General features: G+C 39.2%; 1 pseudogene; it reads right to left on the bottom strand.

Annotated features, from left to right (window-relative positions):
• Positions 1-710: 710 nt before the first annotated feature.
• LOC148213771 (uncharacterized) lies at positions 711-9,260 on the bottom strand (annotated as a pseudogene).
• Between the last annotated feature and the right edge of the window lie 1,932 nt (positions 9,261-11,192).

The following is an 11,192-nucleotide window of genomic DNA, read 5'->3' as shown; positions in this document are numbered from 1 at the left end:
TTAGTACTTATGTTCTGATGTCCTGATGCAAGTATATAAGGCACAGAGTTTGCATTGTGACATCACACTAGACTTTTTGATCCACATCCCCTCCCTCTGACTGCAAGGATTCTCTCCTACATGGTTCTCTGGGTGATCCCTAGAACAAACTATCTGGGTCAAGTCAAGCAATTGCACAGGTCATGGCTACAGTGAGTTACTAACCAGCCTCAGGTACTGTTATTTCCTCTGTAAGATTTGGAATTCAGAAACCAGCAGAACTACCAAAGATGTATAATGCACTGATTACACTTTTAAAACAGTACCAAATAAATATAGAACCTTAACATTTAGAAAGAAATTTCCTAACCTGTCCTAACTGCAAATGGAGATATTTGCACCATTTTTCAAGGTTTGTGGGATTTTTAAAAAAAATAGTTTAAAGGGATTAGCACTAGTGATGGGAGAACAGGGGTAGAATTTACATTCTGGAATTCTTTTCATCATCTGTGGGATAGTGCTCATTTTTTGTCCTGGAACACAGGTAGAGGCATGACAGTGGCTGCTGCCTTATTTTCCCAAGAATCAATGTTCCCCCTAATTTCTGACATATGGTGTGTGGAAAAAAAAAGATTTTGTGCAGCTTTTCCTAAATCAAGTACAAATTTGGGTGCCACAATATGAATATAAGTAAATTGCAAATGCAGATATGACAGCAAGTATAATTTTATTTACAAAAGTCCACAGGTTTGGCCTTTGGCATTTGTCCATTCATTATAAATTCTGTCAAGATCTAGTAATTTGCCATCTAGTTGATAGCTCTTCTCATGCATAACCATCTCCAAATGCTCAATATGTAACCAATTCCTCAGTTTGTTTTTTATAGAGTTCTTTAAACTAAATCCTTGCTCATAGTCTGCACTAGATACCATGAATGTTTCTCCAGTAACCACTAGGTTTGCAAGATCCCTAAAGTGTTCATTTTGAGATGCAAAAGACACCATACGTGGAAAGGTTGACACAACTTTGCCTTTACTTTTTTCTGCAACAGCATACTTGAAGTTGTTGTATTGCTGTTTTGTTGATTCTTCAGCCCAAAAATCTTTATATTGTTCACAAAGAGACTTAATATTATCAATTCCAAAAGAGAAGTCATAGCTGGAAATTGATCCAATATCAAATGCAGTCCAGCATTGAATTTCCTCTTCTGGAAACCTTTCATTTAGGTGGACACACGGCAAATTTATAAATCTGATAAGAGGACGGGTATATACAGAACCATTGCCTTGGGATTCCAATAGGCCCTTAAGGTTTTCACTACACTGAACTGAGCCTCCTACGTATTGATTTCTTATCTTGTTCAGTTTGTCTCCTGATAGATGATGTACCTCATGAGGTGTTACACCCTTCATCTGGACAATGAAGTGACAATGAAGCTAGATCTTATAAAGCATTATTCAAATCTTCCAGAGCTAGCCTAAACTCACAATTGTTTAGCTTCTTATGGCATTTAGTAATTGGATCAATTTTCTTTTCTTCTTGAAAATACTCTTACAGATGATCATAATTACAAACAACATTTTAAAGAGCAAAATGTCTTGGCAACTAGCATACTTCATTCAGTGGCCTGAGTGCCTCTGAACTGTATTCAAAAGCATCAACGATTTGTGGAAATTTAATTCTTTTTGATGTAGATCTACAGAATACTGAGTAGACAGTTCTTATTAGACCTTCAATGTTTCTTATCAATTTGACTTCTTTCCATGTGTCATAAATCTCTAAACAACATGATGTGCTACATGGTGTTGCTGGATTAGGTATAAGATTTCATGTTTCAACAGTGCCATTGTACAGCTTCTGGTGAGGATTCATGGTGAACTAGATGTCCCTAAAGGAGTGGGGACAGTATTGCAGTGGAGATTGGTGGCCAGACAGCAAATTCTAGCCAGTGCAGTCTCTCTGGAAAAAGGAGAGATGGTGATATCACCCACTTGCACTCCAGAGTAGACTGCAGCTGCTCCTCATGAGTAGACTGCAGGAACTGAGATTTTTGTGGTCTGCTTGTGAGTTGAGCAGCTGAGAATTGAGGGATTTCAATCAAGCTCAGAGCCATAATGCAGCCTATATGAACATAAGGTTCACAGGAGCCTCATTTCTTAAACACTTTTGGATATAACTAATTTACAGCTACACTGTGATGGAATGGGTTGAAGGCCACACTCAGGGAGATAAGCATTTGCTTAGCCCCCAGAAAGAGCGTGGGAAGGTAAAGAGGATGAGATTGGCACCACCCTAAGGAATTCGCAGTGTTTGCTTGCTGGCTTGGGAATTTTGGATTCAGTCTGGCAAGATTCTGTCTTGAAGGTGAAAGCTAATAAAGGCTATAGAACTAAATCTATACTGTCTCATGGAGTTCCTTGGGCTGAACCTGACATAAAGAGAGATTTTCTGAGTGGCAGGATAAAAATCCCACTTGGTGAGTTATTATTCTTTCTGAATTACAAAGGAATAAAGAAAGGAAAGGTTTTAACAATTTAAAAAACTTTTGGCAAAAAGCTTAACAAGGAGTTGATGTAAGAAAGTTTAAAATGGATAAAGGGGATAGTTATTTTGAAAGATTGTTTTTGGTGAAAGTGTTTTTGAATAAATTAGAATTAAAATAGACAAATGAACTGGAGCTTACTGGGGATTTTTTTGTTTACTATTAAAGAGTGTAGACAATTGGTAGATTTTACAAAACAAAAGATAAAGGTAATATAAGCCACATTGATGCCGACTGTAACTATGGAGATGTTGACTGTGGTGCTGACTGTAGTTACAGAGTGCCACTTGAGACAAAAGTATTAAAGTATTCGGAAATGTGCCCAGCCTGGTTCACAATCTGGCACCAACTGAGATCCCAGGGCAGAGGAGAAGGGGTAGCGATGGTCATCCAGGAACCTCTTTTGGCTTTCAGGGGCACTGGTCCACAAGTGGCTGGTTGTGAGACCTTGTTCCCAAAGTTGGGCTTGCAAGAACAGATGGGATTGTTGTTGTTTTATCAGCCTCCCTGGTGCATAGCAACCTCCCTGCCTGAGCTGCTGGAGGCCATCATGGGGCTGGCAGTGGAGTTCCTCAGACTTATGGTCCTGGGGACTTCAACTTGCCATCCCTAGGGTGAGCCTCAGAGGCAGCTTGGTAGTTCATGGCCACCATGGTGGCCATGGGGCTGTCCTAGATTATTTGTGACCCAACTCAGGACAGTGACCTCATACCAGACTTGGTTTTATTGTCAGAGCAGTGACAATATGATCTGAAGGAGGAATTACATCTATCCCCCTTGTCATGGTCAGATCATGCCTTGGTGGCCCTGAGATTCTCCTATGCTTCTCACCTCCACAGGGAGGCAGGACCTATTCAACTGGTCCACCCACAGTGACTGATGGACCCAACTGGGTTCCAAAGGGAGCTGGGGGTTATACCCGAGGGTCTGCTGCATGGTCCAGGCCTTGGCTGCTGCCTGAAATAGGAAACCGGCCAAGGCCTTGGACAAGATCACACCCATGTGACCTCTCCTAGCCCATCAAGCCCCACACTCCCCATGATTCTTGGAGCAATTGAGGGTCTTGAAAATGTTAGGAGACATCTAGAGTGCTGCTGGAGGAAAATGAAGACTGAACATGACTGAACACAAGCTAGAGCCATGATTAAGGCCTACCTTGTGGCAGTAAGAGTGGCAAAATGTCTACATTTCTCTGCTCTTATTGCATCCACAGATTGCCACCCAGTAGCCCTGTTTAAGATCACCTGAGCCCTTTTGGGAAAGGGGGGCCCAGTGGCCCATTTACAGGAGTGTGCAGAGGAGTCTTCTGGGCATCTGGAGCATAAAATCACACGCAGCCAGTCCCAGTTGGATATCAAGCATGCAGCATGGTCTATACAGATGTCCAGAGTATGGACTTGCCCTGTTATCCAGGAACAGTTTGATCCTGTTGAAGTGGACAGTTCCTCCAAATAGTCAATGCCACCACTTGCCAACTAGATCCATGTCCCACCTGGCTGGTTAAGGCTACTTGGGAGGTGACATGTGGGTGGGTTCAGGTGATGGTGAATTCATCCTTGAGGAGGGAGTTTTCCAGCTGCTTTTAAAGAGGCACTGGTGCTTCTCCTCCTCAAGAAGCCATCACTGGATCCCACCATACTGGACAATTTTCACCCAGTCTCCCACCTTCCCTTTTTAGGGAAGGTGGTTGAGAAGGTGGTGGAGTTGTAGCTCCAGAGGATCCTGGAGGAAACAGCTTATCTGGACCCCTTCCAGTCAGGTTTCAGGCCTGGATTTGGGATGCAAACAGCATTGGTCACACTCATGGATGATCTCTGGTGGGAGCAGGATGGAGGTAGTGCATCCATCCTTGCTCTTCTTGACCTCTCTTTGGCTTTTGATACCATTGACCATGGTATCCTTTTGGGTCAACTTAGAGAGTTGGGAGTGGGTGGCGCATTTCTGCCCTGATTCTCTTCGTTCCTCCAAGGTTGATCCCAATCAGTGTTGATTGGGAGTGAGAGATCCAGCCCATTGCCCCTTCCTTCTGTGGTGCTGCAGGGTTCGGTACTCTCTCTGCTCCTTTTTAACATCTGCATTAAACCACTGGGTGAGATCAACTGCCACCATGGGATGAGGTATCATCAATATGCAGATGATACCCAGTTATACATCTCCATCCCGGATGACTTAAGTGATGCCATGACCACCCTTTCACAATGCCTGGAGGCTGTGGGGGTCTGAATGGGGAACAACAGGCTTCAGCTGAACCCTGGTAAGACAGAGTGGCTATGGATTGGAGGCCCTCTGTATCTGAGAACTTACCATCTTGGTTTTAGACAGGCTTGCACTGTCCCAAACAGACCCGGTGTGTAACCTGGGGGTCCTCCTGGACTTGCAACTACTGTTCAAAGAGCAGGTGGCAGTTGTGGCCAGGAAGGCCTTTGTACACCTTCAGGGGGTGCGCCACTTGCGCCCCTTCTTGGATCAGGAGGCTCTCTAGTCAGTCACTCGTGCCCTGGTCATCTCTCATATAGATTATTGCAATGTGCTCTACATGGGGTTACCCTTGAAGAGTATCTGGAAGCTATACCTGGTTCAAAATGCAGCCATGTAGATAATATTATGTGCCCCTAGGATGGCATATGTAACACCTTTGCTGCGGGAGCTACATTGGGTGCCAGTTTGCTTCTGGGTCCAATTCAATGTGTTGGTTATTACCTTCAAAGCCCTATATGGCATGTGTCCAGGTTACCTGAGGGACCATCTCATCCCCATTACATCCACCAAACCCACCCAGTCAGGCAGAGAGGACATGTTGTGGATCTTGTCAGTGAGGGAATGTCATCTGGGGGCCCCAGGAGGACAGCCTTCTCTGCCATTGACCCCATCCTCTGGAATATTTCCCCCCCAGAGGTGTGGTGGGCCCCTACTCTCCCAGCTTTCTGAAAAGGTTTAAAGACTTGGGTCTGTCAGTGTGCATGGGGTGATATGGGCTCTACTCATCCCGGGGGTGGTTAGCCCCCTGATGATGCTCCCTGAAATTACTTGCCAATTTTCCATCTTCTTGGAACCTATTTGTTTTTAGGATTGTTTTTATGTTGTATTTTAATGAATTTTTATTTTGCTGAAAACCACTCAGAGTCATTTCATGACATGGGCAGTGACAAATTTGATTAATTAATTAATTAATTAATTAAATAAATAAATAAATAAATAAATATTAAGGACACTGAAAGACAAATAGGACAAAAAAGGGGGGAGGGGAGCTTACCTTTTCTCTTTCCCTTGTTTGAGACACTTTATTTTTGGATTATAATATAATGGCAACCACCAGAAAAGCAGCAAAAATGGAGGGGAGGAGAGGATCATTAGAGCAACCTGCAGAAAGAGAAATTACACCAGATTTGCTTCAGAAAATGTCTGAGCAACTGGCCAGAAAGTTAGCTGAATCATTTGATACTAAATTGACAGCTTTTGAAAAAGAATGGATGAGAGACTTGTGAAGATGAAGGAAGAGATGAAAGAAGAAGATGGAAAGCTCTGTAAAACAAGTGTCTGGAAATGTAAAACAAATTAATGACAAAATGGAAATTTTGGAGAGTAAGACAGAAGTTATAGACAAAGAGTTGGAAAGAGAACTAGATAATCTGGCTTTATTGGAATTGAGAGAGAAGGAATTTTGTTTGAGATTTAGAAAAATCCCAGAGGCTTCTGATGAAGATATTAGAGAAAAAAATAGTTTTAGCAAATTTTTTTGGATTGGGATGAGGAGGATATAGAGGCAGAAATTGATAAAGATTATAGAATAAATACAAGATTTGAGAGAATAAGAAATGTTCCAAAGGATGTTTTGATGCACTTTGTCAGGAGAAGACAAGGGATCAAGTTTTCCAACAGCATTTTAATATAAGACTTAAGATTGATAATACAGATAGAATTTGTTCTTAAAGACATTCCTATTAGAATTTAGAGTATTCTTTTTTGACTGAGAGATTAAAACAGAAAAAGATCCCGTTTTGTTGGGACAAATTGGAAGGTGTGATTTTTTACTTTTAAGCAGCAGAGTTTTTGATTGAATTCTGTCCAGAAGACAATGGAATTTCTAGGAAAATTCAATGAGGAATTGGAGGAGATTCAAATGGAGGTGTCAGAGGAGATTACACAAAAACTTCAACAGGTGCAACAGGAAACTGAAAGGGATAACACTAAACTAGGTGCTACAGGTATCGATTTTTCTAAATTTTTGGCTTGATTATAGATGACAAATGCTTTATGTGGAATATAAATGGAACAAATGAGAAAAATATTTCATTATTTGAAAAAATTAAAACAAGGTATAATTTGCCCACAAGAGACACATATTAGAGAAAAGGACATAAAATATTTGATTTATAAAAATCTGGGTGAAGAATTTATTTCAGTAGAAACAATGAATGAATGAATGAATGAATGAATGAATGAATGAAGTTGTTTTGTATATAAATTCCCATCTAAAACCAGAACTTGTACTGACTGATGAGCATGATAGATTTGTTGGGGTGAAAGTTAATTTACATGGGGCTAAGCCTTAGGTAGGTAGGTAGGTAGGTAGGTAGGTAGGTAGGTAGGTAGATAGATAGATAGATAGATAGATAGATAGATAGATAGATGCCCTGGATAAGAACAAAGTATTGTTCTATAAAGGACTTATGGAGAGATCAATAGGGTTTTCTTATGAAAATTGGTGTTTGACGGGGGATTGGAATGGAGTTATCTCCCCACAACTGGATAGCACTTCTGAGAAAAATATTAAAATCACTCAAGGGAAATTACCAAAAATCCACATAATAGTGAACATAATAAGAAGAGTCAAGAGAAAATACAAGCTATTTTGGATGAAATAAAGAGAAAAAGAGAAGAATTAAAGAAACTTCCAGAGAAGATAAGTATTTCTCAACAAATTAAGCTTTTACAATGACAATTATCTATATTAACAGTAAGAGAAATAGAAATAAAAATGAATGATGTAAAGCAAAAAAAAAAATTGAGTTTGCAAATAAACCAGGGAAGTGACTAACATATAAATTATTAAAAGAAAAAGAAAAGAAAGTGGTATTGGTACAAATAAACAGATAAATACTAGGAGAGTTTTAGTAATATATAGATATACAATTGAGACCAGAAGATTTTTGGGGGGGATTGATAGACAAACAGTTGGAAAAAAAGTCATGGGACTGTTTTTGTACATGATAACTGCAGCAAAATTATTGTATGCACAAAAAGATTCAGCATTACGCACAATGGAGGAATGGCTGGTGAAGATGATGGAACTTGCAAGATGGCTAAATTGACTTCTTTGATCAGAGAAAAGAAAATATCTATGTTTATTGCTGACTGGAAACCTCTTATAGACTTTTTGGGTAAAAAAGAAAAAAATGAACTTATGATTTATGGTTTTGATGACTAGACAGGAGAGATTATAGAAATAAGAGAGTTACATTGTAACCATAGAGTAAAAGGTAAAGTTATAGTTGTACTTATAACCGCTGTAAAGAAGATCAGAAGCTACTTCTTTTCTTTTCTTTTCTTTTCTTTTCTTTTCTTTTCTTTTCTTTTCTTTTCTTTTCTTTTCTTTTCTTTTCTTTTCTTTTCTTTTCTTTTCTTTTCTTTTCTTTTTTCTTTTCTTTTTTCCCCTTTCCATCACTTTTAGCGTTCTCTTTGATTTCTTTATTTCTTTTTCTTTTCTTTTTCTTACTTTATATTAGTTTGTATTAGTTTTTATCTTCCTTTTTAAAAATCTTTAGTAAAAATTATATACATACACACACACACACATATATACATACACATACATACACATACATACAGTGCTGCTACACATTATTTCTGTCTAACACTACAGAGGTCCCATCAGATATGAACATAACCATCTTCCTTAAATCAAGCTTTCTTTTATAAAAGCTTCTGATGACAGTTATACAGTGGCACCTCGGTTCACAAACTTAATTCATTCCACGATTCTGGTCGCGAACCAAATTGGTCACCAACCGAATCAAATTTCCCCATAAGGTTCAATGTAAATAAGGTTAATCCGTTCTGAACCATATGTATTTTTTTTTTAACCGCAAAAATATGAAACAAAGTACAGTACAATACAGCATGAAGAAAGAGAACACTAACCTTGCTTGAGGAGACAGCAAAAAGCTTCACAGCAAGTGTCTGTCTGTGACTGCAATCTTGCCTACAGGAAGCCACGACCACGTGTCAGAGCAGGGAAGATGGCCACGGGTCGTGTTCGTCACCCGATGCGGAGTTCGCGAATGGAAGCAAAAATTTGTGAACGCTGCTGTTCGCAAACCGAATTGTTCGTGAAAAGAAGCGTTCATGAACCGAACTATTACTGTAATTGAAAAGCATCACATTTATCTAATCACAAAATGCCATCAAATGAGTTTTCAATACTAGACCTATATTTAAAGTAAATTATCAAATGTTTGGTCATTTAAATATCAGTGCTTTCATCAACAGCCAAAGTGTACAACATTACTGATACAACGTCTGGCATAATATCATTTTGCATGATGTTGCTAATAATTTCAAGAAATTCAAAAACAGAATTTTTATTTCTCCAGTTTTTTGATAAGCTTACATATTTTGCCATGTGTTATTAATATCTGTAACAGAAAGCATTGGAGCATTCATTTTAATGGCAAGTAAGATGCCATTAAAGTAAAACTTTGATTTCACTGGGATTTGAACAGTTGCATTCAATGTTCATTTGCCTCCAAAGTTTTTCTTCCAGAGTTTCTAATAGCAAGTTCCTCAATCCACCTCAAAATAGTGAATTTTGGTTTCTGAGCTTCTTTACACTATCAATCTGGGTCTTTCCTGAGAGAAGATATTTTGGGAAGTCCAATTTCCAAACATTGTCTCAATTTTTTCCCATTAAAAACTCTCCTGGAATTTTTGCTTTGGAGCAAATCAGAGAAACAACTCCATTTTCTTCTTGGTAGGAAGAAAACCCACATAGTGCAACATGAGTTATACCATGCAACTTTGCCATAGTCATTTCAGCAGTCTCCCAGTTCAACCACTAGGATTTAAATAAAGCTGCAGTTCTCTTCCACCGAATTCCTGTATTCATTTCTTTATTTACAAATGTCATGTAACAAAAGATAAAAAGAAAAGTAAAAATCAATAAAAACATTATTAGGAACCTGCTTAATTTTACATTTATTTACTTATTTTTAAATTTCATATGCCCACCTATCTAAAATACAATAATCCTATGGAGCTCACTATAAAACCAATAAAAACAACAATAAAACAATAATGTACAATTTCCTCCCATTGTACTTCAATGGATAGTTGTAATCAATATTTTATAAGCATTTAAAATGGTTTCTTTCTTTTTTTGGAATTTGATATTATAATGAAAGAAAAAATTAAAAAGAAAGAGCGAAAGAAAAGCATAATACAAAAAACACTGAGATAGCTCCTTCTCTTTCATTTTTTCCCCCATTGTTTCCTTCTTTTCTGGATGTATTCTGAACTTACTTTATTATTAATTTAAAAATTAAATTTTTTATAAAGTTAACAATGATCATGGACGTTGTATGGCCCCCAACTCAACAGACACTAATTAAACATTTTTTGGAGGGAGGATGGAAATTAATTAAAGCTTTTTTGGAGGGAAGAGCAAGGTGCTCCTTGGGGGTAGGAGGCTCTGGATTTCTGCCTGGCATGTCTAGCTGGGCCTTATCTGGAGCAGGTTGGCTTCTGTCCTGGGCAAAAGGAGCCTCCCCCAGGAACTCCTGTTCAGTCCATACCACAGTGGTACTGAGCAACCCTCACTGCTGCAGTTAAGCCAAGGTGGGGAGCTTGTGCAGGACTCCTCATGAGTTGCAAGCCTGGAATGTTATGGTGCCTAAAGGGTTTGACAAGTGGTATGTGCACACACCCCCGCATACCTTAGAGGGAACGTAGATGAGAATAATCCTGACTTAGTTTTATTCTAATGGGGGAAGGTAGGAGCCATCTGTCAACTACCCAGATGAATTCTCTTGTCAGGGCTGTCCCAAGGCATTTATTTGGCCAGGGAAAGGACAAGATGGCAGCCCTTGCTTCCAAGTACAAAAGCCAACTGACAATTGTCAGTTTATTCAAGACTGGCAGTGGGATAGGATCCCTCCCACATTTCAAGCTAGTGTAGGAATCATGTACAAGTTTACTTTCCAAGAAGGAAATGGCCTTTGGTCTCAGGATCAATGCTTGGGGAATGACCACTGTCACTCTTGGAGTAAGTATCTCTCTTCCTCAGGAGAAGGACAGCCCTGACTGTTTTGATTCAGAGAAGATGGAAATGGAGGAAAAGGTAAAACACCTCAGCCATGATGCTTTTGCTGGTGATAATTCCAATCCCATGATTCATTTAATATTTCCCACCACAAATGGCTCCCACTGCCTCACATTTAACACAAAGACTTACTGCAGAGAAGTTGCAGTCCAGGACTGCTACTTTTGAGAATTAAGACCACAGTATCTTAATGTGAAAAATTAACTAATGTCATGAAGCCAGACCTGCAGAAGATGTACAAACCACTTAAAGTAAAACCAAGAAGACTGTCTTCACATCAAATTGAGTTGTCAAGTTACTCTTGAATGAATAATGCAATCATTCTCAGGCTTGATTCTGATGAAATAATAATGG

The sequence above is a fragment of the Python bivittatus genome, unplaced genomic scaffold (genome assembly GCF_059951505.1).
Source record: "Python bivittatus isolate LINGU-HERP-01145 unplaced genomic scaffold, Pbiv_v1 ctg000850_np1212, whole genome shotgun sequence".
In the NCBI taxonomy this organism is placed as follows: domain Eukaryota; kingdom Metazoa; phylum Chordata; class Lepidosauria; order Squamata; family Pythonidae; genus Python; species Python bivittatus.
The sequence above is the reverse complement of the archived record's forward strand: the minus strand, read 5'-3'. Positions and strand labels throughout refer to the sequence as shown.